Source organism: Sinocyclocheilus anshuiensis, unplaced genomic scaffold (genome assembly GCF_001515605.1).
Source record: "Sinocyclocheilus anshuiensis isolate Anshui unplaced genomic scaffold, SAMN03320099.WGS_v1.1 scaffold447, whole genome shotgun sequence".
Classification (NCBI taxonomy): Eukaryota; Metazoa; Chordata; class Actinopteri; order Cypriniformes; family Cyprinidae; genus Sinocyclocheilus; species Sinocyclocheilus anshuiensis.
In genome coordinates, this window is record NW_015552615.1 from 729,690 (window position 1) to 739,497 (window position 9,808).

Below are 9,808 nucleotides of genomic sequence, written 5' to 3' on the forward strand. Positions count from 1 at the left end.
TTAACAGTGGCGCTTCCTTCAACTGTCGGTGCCATTAAACTGTAAGTATACCGTATTCTTTTATTCTTTCTGTGGCTGTGTTTAAAATACAGTATTAGCTTACCTAATGCATACTGTGTACATACTGCAACCTAAAAAGAACAACATGTGAACCATGTATTCAGAATGCTAAACATTCAAACAGTATTGGGCTACTTTTTTCATGTCACCTTGATGAGTTGCATTCTTGTCCTTAAAGGTGGGGTAAGCGATTTTTCAAAAACGCTTTAGAAAACTGATTCGGGCCGAGTAGCAAAACAAACTTGTAGCCAATCAGCAGTAAGGGGCGTGTCTACTCATGATGTGGCAGAAAGAGTGCACAGGACGGACATTAGCGAGCCGAGCGACAGAAAGATAGAGATGGCGGATAAAAAAACAAAAGAGGAAAACATCTGCGGAACAAAAGAAGGCTTAAGGCAATAAGACAAGAAGTAGGACCCGTGTAAATATCGGATCAGCTTTCCAGCGCTGGAGAGAACTCAAGGAGCGGAGGCCTGCGATCGGACACCGAGGTTGCTTTGTTTCTTCTCGATAGATGAGTAACACTGTGTCTGCGCCGCAACAGCTAAAGTCTGTCTAGTACACTGAACGCGACAAAGCGACCGTTGAAAATCATTTGAAATTTGTGTCAATATGTCATGAATAGAACGCAGCAGCAGTTTTCTGTCGGGGATTTGTCGTGTCATGCCGCGCCACATCCAGTGTAGACCATAGATATGTATATATATATATCCCAGGTGGGCGCGAGCATCAGTTAATTCAGAGACGTTCCCTTGAGAATTTATGAATATGAGTTTACAAATCTTTAGCCATCCACTAGGGGGCAATCTGACTCCCACTGCTAGTCGACAGTTAGAGCAGAGTTGGCTCAAGTGTCAGTCACGCTCAGTGTTGCCAAGTCCGCGGGTTTCCCGCGGAATTTGGCTAATTTATGAATACGAGTTAACAAATCTTTAGCCATCCACTAGGGGGCAATCTGACTCCCACTGCTAGTCGACAGTTAGAGCAGAGTTGGCTCAAGTGTCAGTCACGCTCAGTGTTGCCAAGTCCGCGGGTTTCCCGCGGAATTTGGCTACTTTAACACTTGCTGCGTTTTGTAGTTTTGGGTTAGTTTTGAGTAGCAATTAGGCGGGTTTTTTACTCACGCACTGTGATAGAGCGTTTCTATGCACACCGCTCACACATCTGAAGTGCACAAACAGATAGCCTTCTCAGACAGTCCGGTGTAGACACGGTGTAACATTGGTTTTGCTTTGTTTCACTGAACTAATCGTTGCCTGGGTTGCGTATGTGTGTGTGGGGCGGAGCTATGAAAATAGGGGCGAGACCCTTTTGGGGTAGGGGCATGTTTGTTTTGGTGATTTCAAATGTCAACATTGGCTACCAGAAATCGCTTACCCCACCTTTAATTTTTTGGAAATTAACATCCTATTTTTTTAAAATGTAGTTTCATGTAACATGGCTGAGTAAATAACAATGTTAAAATGGTGGTTGATATTATGCAGGCCATCGGTTCCTTCTGGGAAAAACCAACATACAAGCACTGAAGTTGTAAATATCATTATTTTTCATTCATTGACAGACACAATAAGCTTTTTAAGCAATTATTTTTAAATAATGTGTAAATGATGCTTTATCTATTGATTTTGTAATTCTTGTTCTACTAAATAAGTATTTTATGATGAGTTTTATAGCTACTTTTCATCAGTATTGCACAGAATATGTACAGACTAAATTGTACTGTCAGTGTATTTACATACATATATATTATATATGATTGACAGTAGTGACATGCCTCCAACTCAGAAAGCTGAGGCTCAAAGAAAGTTTCCCGCTTGTAATTACAATATTCCCTCATGATCTGAAGGCAGAATCACTTCCGCTTCATGCGTCAAAGTTTGAAATGGCGCTTTGCATTATGGGACACACGGTAATAATAATAAGAGGTATATTCTGGTCAGTATGACAAAAATAGAATGTCCACTAATAAGTCACTGTGGACAGAAAAACTGCATAATATTTGCATATTTTCTACTGCACAAATGTGAGCATGAATAAAGTACAATGCCATTCTGAACATCACTTTCTTTCTTTCTTTCTTTCTTTCTTTCTTTCTTTCTTTCTTTCTTTCTTTCTTTCTTTCTTTCTTTCTTTCTTTCTTTCATTTGTTTGTTCTATTGCTTGTTATTTTTATGTTTTTGATGTTTTGTTCATTTAATTTAATTTAATGAAAAAAAAATTAATTTGTTTGCTTTTTCATTTGTTTATTTACCCTTCTTTTATTTTTTGTTGTCACACATTTCTTTGTATTTTCCATTCATCTATTCTTACTTTTTCATGTAATTTGTTCTTGTTCTTGTTGTTTTTGTTTGAACATCCTTCATTTGCTCTTTTTTGTTTTGTTTTTATACATTTTCATTTATTTTTTGTTTGTTTATTTTTGTTATATTGTTTCTTTCATTTTTTTCACGCATTGTCTTCTTTCTTTCTTTCTTTCTTTCTTTCTTTCTTTCTTTCTTTCTTTCTTTCTTTCTTTCTCTCTCTCTCTCTACATTTTCATTTATTTTTTGTTTGTTTGTTTTTGTTATATTGTTTCTTTCATTTTTTTCACGCATTGTCTTCTTTCTTTCTTTCTTTCTTTCTTTCTCTCTCTCTCTCTCTCTCTCTCTGTCTCTCTGTCTCTCTCAGTGTTGATAAGGTATGTCTGATGGCCTGAGGGCCCCGTCGGGTCCCTGTAGTGGCTGATAAAGACTCCATTGGGCTCCAGGCGTCCACAGATTTCACACAGAGAACTTCCCTCATTCAGCACAGATTACAGCACTATTCCCACGTCCAGGCCGCACAGCGCCGGGGAAGAGAGAGATTACAGCCGTGTGGGAATCCAAGCGATATTACAGTTCATTTCCAGACAGGTGAAAATGGGTTTACGTTCAGTAAGATGACAGAAAACAATCGACTTCTTCAGCTCCTCTTGTGTGAAGCGGCTTCATTAGAGACGTAAGCCTTTATGAAATGGTAATTCACAGCGTCTCTCTGTAATTTGTTTCTTAGAATCAAGATCCTTTCTGAATATCCGGGCAGCCTGTAAATATTTGAGCAAAATGGTGTGTTTGAATTACTTAAAGTGCACAAATCCGGCCTGCTCAAGAAGACCTGATTGAAAATGTACTCTGTTTAATTCGGTTCTGTTTGCAAGGAGCATTTGCTCAAGAGGAAAACGCTGCGTGTAGCTCCGATTATTAATTCAAATGAAGTCGAAGGACAAACATTTCCTCTTGCGTTCGTCTCTGTTTAAAGTGGGTGTCAGGATCAACTCGTGTCAATTCATGACATCTTGTGATTTTCTTTTCTTTTGTAGCTGACATTGTTAGTCTCTGCAGAAAGACGCACTGTTTACTCTGCAACGCAAACAGAATGACTAGATTTTCTGCAGTAAATGTGAGTTGTGGTCGACTGTGGTTGTTGGGGCATTGTTAAGGTGTTGCTATGTCGTTGCTAAGGTTTTAAATATGTATATGAGAAAAGATAATCGTACAGAGAACTGGAACTAATACAGAAATCTGCCATCATGCAAAGCTGTTTTTCATTAGCAGTAAGCAAATAGGCCTATGTACTATTAACATTAACGATTATCAATTATCACAATATTTAATCCATTGTGATCAATATTATATTATATAAATATGATTAATTATGACTATAAATGATAATATATATATATATATATATATATATATCTGTGTGTGTGTGTGTGTGTGTGTGTGTTGAAAACCATTGTGCTGCTTCATATTTTAAGTAAGTGAGATTAAATAAAATAAATACTTTTTTTATTCAACAAAGATGCATTAGAGTAAGACATTTGTAATGTTGCAAAATATTTCTATTTCAAATAAATGCTGTTCTTTTGAGCGTTCTATTCATCAAAGAATCCTGGAAAAAATGTATTACAGTTTCCAAAAAAACTAAATAAAATAAAATAAATAAATAAAAAAGCAGTTAATGAGCCATTATTAATAATTGAGCACCAAAACAGATCTGATGTTCTGATGATCTGATGATAATTATATATAATAAATCAGCATATTAGAATGATTTCTGAAGGATCATGTGACACTGAAGACTGGAGTAATGATGCTGAAAATTCAGCTGCGCATCACAGCAATCACATTTTAATATATATTCACATTAAAAAATATATATTTTAAATTGCAATAATATTTCAAAATATTACTGTTCTTACTGAATTTTTTATCAAATGCGGCCTTGGTCAGGCTTCTTTAAAAAAAAATGTTTAATAAAAATTAAAAAGCAATCTGCCATCTTGCATCTGAACGTGATAAACTAGAGTGCATTAACGAGTGAGTCATTTTCATCTAGCAAACTCAACTTGAGACGAAGACAGCGACCGAGAGTCAAGAGCCAGAGATTGAGCTATCTGACATGATCAAAACTGGCTGAGAGGTGAAGCTTTAACGCATAGAAACAGATGAGAAAGAAAGAGAGAAATGCCACGGTCAACTGACTTAAACTTTCAGGTCTTATTGTGGTGAGAGAGCTTGGTGCAAACGCTGAAGCCATTTTTGGATTCTGTTTTATACTTTTATATTGTCTCTACTCTAAAAGGAATAAATAATACACCAAAGCGCATGAAAAAATAATGAGAAAATTCTTGTGAAACTCAAGTGCAATCTTCCATCCGCTGCCTCTTCGACCATCCAGCACATCAACTCATGTTCGCCTGCGACACGCACTCGGATGTCATTGGCTCTTGCGTGTTTTGCAGGACAGCAAATGGATGTGAAAATGGATGGTTGCAGTGTCTGTGAAATGCGCTCCTTCCTTGTCATCCATGCAGATTGTGCGGTTTGTTCTTGTCAAACCTCTCAACCAAACCTGGAATTAAGAGGCGATATTCAGAGCATCACTCACACCGCTGCTGTGGCTCTTGGAGATTCGCACACAACCGCAAACCTTAAAAGCTGAAATAGATGTTTAGATGAGTAAGACATAGCACACGAGTTTGGGACGACAGCTCACTGTCAAATGCAAAATCTGAGTTTTGTAGCTTTTAGTCCAAGTCTGTACACTGTAAAAAATGATTTTCAATATATATATTCATATTAAAATATATTTTACGCAGTTTTATATGATTTTATTTATATACTACCACAAAATGTCATGTTGAATTCAATGCATTTCTTTGTGATTGTGAAATTTACTAGCTATTTCTGAGTGAAATTGTTTCTACATCAATTTCTTTTCAGTGTAGTTTTGAGGCAGTTTAACCCTCTGGTGCTGAAAGATTTGATGTTTTTAGAATACTTCACTTCATTGGAATGGTACAAAACTTGGTAAAGCTTTTGGCACATGCTATGTGAACACACACACACACACACACACACACACACAAAACATGGATATGATTAAAAAAGGTTAAATCATCCTGTTAAAAAACACTCAGACCGCATTGGAAATGGATGGGAAGTTCCCAAACAAAATCATACTGAAAGCCGAAATCAACCTCAGATTTGGAACACAACTTTCACACATTTTTGCCATTTTGCCATTTTTGCACACTAAGATCTCCCTTGTTCTCGTCTTTTATTTGATCAGACATTGCACACTAATCAGTTAATAAGCTGCTCTTACCGTTCTTTTAAGCCCATTCTTGCACTTTAAGATAACCCTTGTCTTGTCTTTATTATATTATTATATTTATATGATTTTGTGTTTTTACACCACAGAGGTGCTTTAAGAATTTCGTTGTTTGGTCTGCTTGCAATGACAATAAAGCTATTCATTCATTATGGCTTTGAATTTTTAATGCAGTTTTAGAGTAAAAGATGTTTTGGAAAATATACATTTCATATAAAATGTACAAATAGTAAACGTAAACATCCATAACTTTTTTAAACACTTCGGCAATAAGTTAAGAAGTTTCTTCTTTAAATAGAGACCAAGCTTAAGTCTGTCCTCCAAATCATTCAAAATTTATAACAGTTTAAGTTGGAAATTTCATTTTCAGATCCATGCTCAAAAAGTAGAAAATTACCTCTAATGTACAGTTAATGCATATGTAATATATGTTTATTCACGGGAGACAAACAGATGGACGGCCTACACACATGCTGGTGACCCATTAGCGTGTGCTTTCTAACCGATGATAACTAATTATTATCGGTGCGGTAGCAGATCTTTCATAGTCTCACCCTGAGCACTTACACACAGCATAATGAAATACTGTTGAGTTTTTATGCTGTATGTGGCCAAAAGCACCCGTGCACCTCTGACAGAAACAATCAGGCCCCATTGAGAGGCTGCCGTCATAAAGCTCTCCACCGACAGAAATCTATAAAAGGTTTTAATGTCATGGGCCGTGATTGCCACCACTCTCATCTCCATTTGGACCAATCACAGCAGCACATGCGCCTGATGGACTTGACAGGACGGGATGGGACAGTAAAAGACACACGCGCACACACACGCGCACACACACGCGCACACACACACACACACACATAATTGTCCTGTTCTCTGACTCATCCTGCATTTTCTGGCCACAATAATGGGAGGAAGTGAATGAGAACAGGTGGAAAAAGGCCAATAGATGATGCTGTCAACCGGTTATTAGATTTAGGGGGCAATTACTTTTTCACGTAGGGCCAGGCAGGTTTGGACAGTTTTTTTCCCTTAATAAATGAAATCATTATTTCAAAACTGCATTTTGTATTTACTCTGGTTATCTTTGTGTAATATTCAAATTAGTTTGATGATCTGAATCTTTTAAGTGTAACAAATATGCAAAAAAAAAAAAAACAGGAAGCAGGCAAAAACCTTTTCACGGCACTGTATATTGCTATTTAGGTTTAATTATTTCTTTTATTTAGTTATACTTCAATTTTTTACTTTTAGTACATTTTCTATGTGCTTTTGGCATTTTCATTAAGTTTTTTTTATATGTTACTATTTAGGTTTAATTAATGTGGAGCGACATCAGTTGGGAGAGTAAATAATAACAGAGTTTTAACTTTTTTTTCTTTAACTTTATGTGTGAGTGTGTGTCCTAATGAAGATGTGTGCATTGCATGTCTCACTCTGATTTATGATCAAAGCGATGAATCGGCTGTCTGTGGACTTTAGAGGTGAGAAATTATTCAGTTCTACAAATGAGCCATAAGAGACATGCATGGATTTAAATATCAGTTGAAATATATGGGACTGAGACAGTCATATATCCCTCTTCACACTTATCAAGCACCGAGTTGCTTTTACTGCTGTTTTGCACATGCATAAAACCAATTATTCTTTGCTTAGATGATAACTCGAATTACATCATTAAAAGAATGCTGATTAGACAAAGCAACAACCTTGAGCTTGTTTAATTGCTTTTTTGTTCTCCAAGTGCATGCAATTCATATGCCAAAAAGCATTTAGAGATCTTTGAAGTGCATTTTGTACATGATTTTCCCACCTATGCCAATATGTGAGCATTTTAGATTGAAGTCTGTAAGATTACAGGTTTTTACTCTCAGAAGATGACAGTGATGTATATATTATCGGTTTGTCAATAGTTTAAGAGCCCATCCAGCAGCCTGCAGAATATCCGTGCACATCTGAGGAATTCTTAATAGCCCTTGAATTCGCATTCGTCCTTATCACGTATTTCTGCTATTTTGTTATCACCTAAGTTATGCACGTGTACAGCCGCCATGGACAGCTCTAAAATGTGTTTTCCTTAAGTCTAAATGCTGTATGGGTTGTTGCAGGCCCAAGATTGACTACAAGCTAATATTGGCTTCTATCTTCTATCAGCTTTTCTATCAGGGATGTTCATTTTAACAAGACAGACGAGACTTCAGAAAGACATCATGCACTTATTAGTTGAATAACATCTGCATTTGTGCATAAATATAAATGTCCTCATATATTTTTGTATGCTACTTTTTGTTGTTTCATTAATTTTGTGTAATAAGCAATCATTTTTATATTTCAACATTGTTAATATACTTTAAAATACCTTATAATTTCATCTGGGTGATGTGAGAAATGACTAATAGTGAATTCAAGCTTTACATTTGATCATTATTTATCAGTATGTTTTGCCATTGCTAGCAGCTGCTGAAAATTCAGCATTACATCACAGGAATATTGCATTTTAAAATATATTTAAATAGAAAACAGTTATTTTAAATTTTAATATCACATTTTTTTATGTATTTTTTGATCAATTAAATGCCTTGGCAAGCATAAGAGACCTTTTTTAAAAAAACATAAAAAAATATTACCAACCCAACATTTTGAAAAATTATGTACTGTATTTCTGTGTTGTTCTCTTACTTATTGTAGATCCCCAGACTTAAATATATTTAAACAAATGCCATAGAATAGCTGTTTTAAACTATGTGTGTCCCTCTCCCAATGGAATATCTATAAAAAAAATGAAAAGAAAAACAAGAATTTAAAAATTTAAATTAAAATTTGTTAATTTTTCAATTACATTTCTATTTTATTAAATTACCATTTTAAATTGTGTTCTAATCTAATTCTATAAGTGAGAATTAGTATCTTGTAGTTTATGCGCAAAGAAACCGGAAGCCAATGAAGGAAATAGAGGATTGGGGTAATGTGATCGCTCTTTCTTGTGTGGGTAATCAAGCGAGCTGCAGAGTTTTGAACATATTGTAGTCGTTTGATATTATTAGCTGACAGTGCTGATTAAGAAGTGAATTACAGTAATCTAGTTGAGATGTGACGAAGGCATGTATAACAGTTTCAGCATCCTGCTGACTGAGAGAGGATCGAATACGCGAGATATTACGCAGGTGGAAAAAAGCTGTCTTTACTACTTTACCAATGTGATCATTGAATGAAAGAGTGGAATCAATGAGAACACCAAGACTGCGAACTTTAGTGGAGGGCAAAATCAGATCACCATCCAGATCCATCAGTTGGCCAGAGAGCTTAGATACTACAGCTTTAGAGCCAATCAGAATTACCTCAGTTTTATGAGAGTTAAATTTAAGGTAATTTGCCTCCAGCCAAAACTCTTGAGTTTCTTGATGCAATTAGTTAATGCAGGTGGAGGAAACACTGAGGTGGAAGGTACGCTAAAATAAATTTGAATGTCATCTGCGTAACAGTGGAAGTTAAACCCATAGCGTTTAATATTTTGTCCAATAGCATATAAATGGTAAAAAGGAGAGGGCCCAAAACAGAACCTTGAGGTACACCAGAACTGATGGATTTGGTAGATGATTTGTGTTTCTGGTTTATAACAAATTGTTGCCTCCCGGTCAAATAGGAGGAAAACCATTCAAGGGCTGTGCCAGTAATTCCAATTGCTGAAAGCCGTGAGAGGAGTATCTCATGATAAACAGTGTCAGAAGCTGAGCTGAGGTCTAAGAGAAGGAGAGTGCTGAGAGCACCAGAATCAGAAGCTAAGAGAAGATCGTTAAGAACCTTAACCAGGGCTGTTTCAGTACTGTGTAATGGACGAAAGCCAGACTGGAAGGGCTCGTAGAGGTTGTGTGCTGTTAAGAAGTCCAATATTTGACAATATTTTCCTTTCACTTTAATAAAAAAAAAAGAAAAAAAAAGGGGGAAGTCGTGGCCTAATGGTTAGAGATTCGGACTCGTAACCCAAAGGTCGCAGGTTTGAGTCTCAGGTCCGGCAGGGATTGTAGGTGGGGGCAGTGAATGTACAGCGCTCTCTTCCACCTTCAATACCACGACTGAGGTGCCCTTGAGCAAGGCACCGAACCCCCAACTG